Below are 790 nucleotides of genomic sequence, written 5' to 3'. Positions count from 1 at the left end.
GTGTGTGTGTGTGTGTGTGTGTGTGTGTGTGTGTGTGTGTGTGTGTGTGTGTGTGTGTGTGTGTGCGTGCGTGTTTGAGTGTGTACGGGTGTGTTTACTTAGCTGTGGTCTTAAGACGTTCGCTTGTCAAAAACAAGTTTTTGTGTTCGATCCTACCGCTCGGAAATCATGGACAAATTGCCTTCCACCACGACTTCGGTACAACCAAAATCTTATATATAAAATTTGCTAGACGGAATCTATTTGAAAGCTAGTTAGCAGGACTATTCTTTTTTTTTTCTTTTTTTGCGGTGTGGTTGTAGACTTATCTCGTCGCCCAGTTAAAACACCACGGTCTATTTAATACTTAGCTGCATTTAGCTCATTTCATGCTGTTTCAAGAATTCTGGCCAGATCTTCAGCACGAGAATCACTTCCGATCTTGTCCCCAACCAGTCACAGAGGCTACAAAAATGGCCACAGACTCTATTTTCCCGCTCCTAACTAAACCCTAGATCTATGCGAGATAAAGGAAGGGACGTTTCGAGATAAAGTGAGAGAAAGATAAACTTGAAAGCCAAAGAAATACTCACAGTATTTTGAGCCCGTTGATCCCTTTGAGCTGATCACATGTTAAAACTTGATCTCCTCCGAAACGATCCAAGTTTAAAAGTGTAAGTCGAAACAAAATTGTATTGAATCATCGAATTCAGAAGGATGTTATCTATGCATACATACACATTAGTATGTATACACAAACACATACGCATATCTGTATGCTGTATATTGGATATATATATATATATATATA

General features: G+C 39.2%; 1 protein-coding gene across 1 annotated transcript in view; it reads right to left on the bottom strand.

Moving 5' to 3' along the window:
- Window positions 1-756, bottom strand: part of LOC106870301 (uncharacterized) — a 204,355-nt gene extending 203,599 nt beyond the window's left edge. Inside the window, exon 1 of the mRNA XM_014916327.2 lies at window positions 573-756. The gene's annotated coding sequence lies outside the window, so the exon portion shown is untranslated. The remainder of the gene's footprint in view (window positions 1-572) is intronic.
- Between the last annotated feature and the right edge of the window lie 34 nt (window positions 757-790).

The sequence above is a fragment of the Octopus bimaculoides genome, chromosome 9 (genome assembly GCF_001194135.2).
Source record: "Octopus bimaculoides isolate UCB-OBI-ISO-001 chromosome 9, ASM119413v2, whole genome shotgun sequence".
Classification (NCBI taxonomy): Eukaryota; Metazoa; Mollusca; class Cephalopoda; order Octopoda; family Octopodidae; genus Octopus; species Octopus bimaculoides.
The sequence above is the reverse complement of the archived record's forward strand: the minus strand, read 5'-3'. Positions and strand labels throughout refer to the sequence as shown.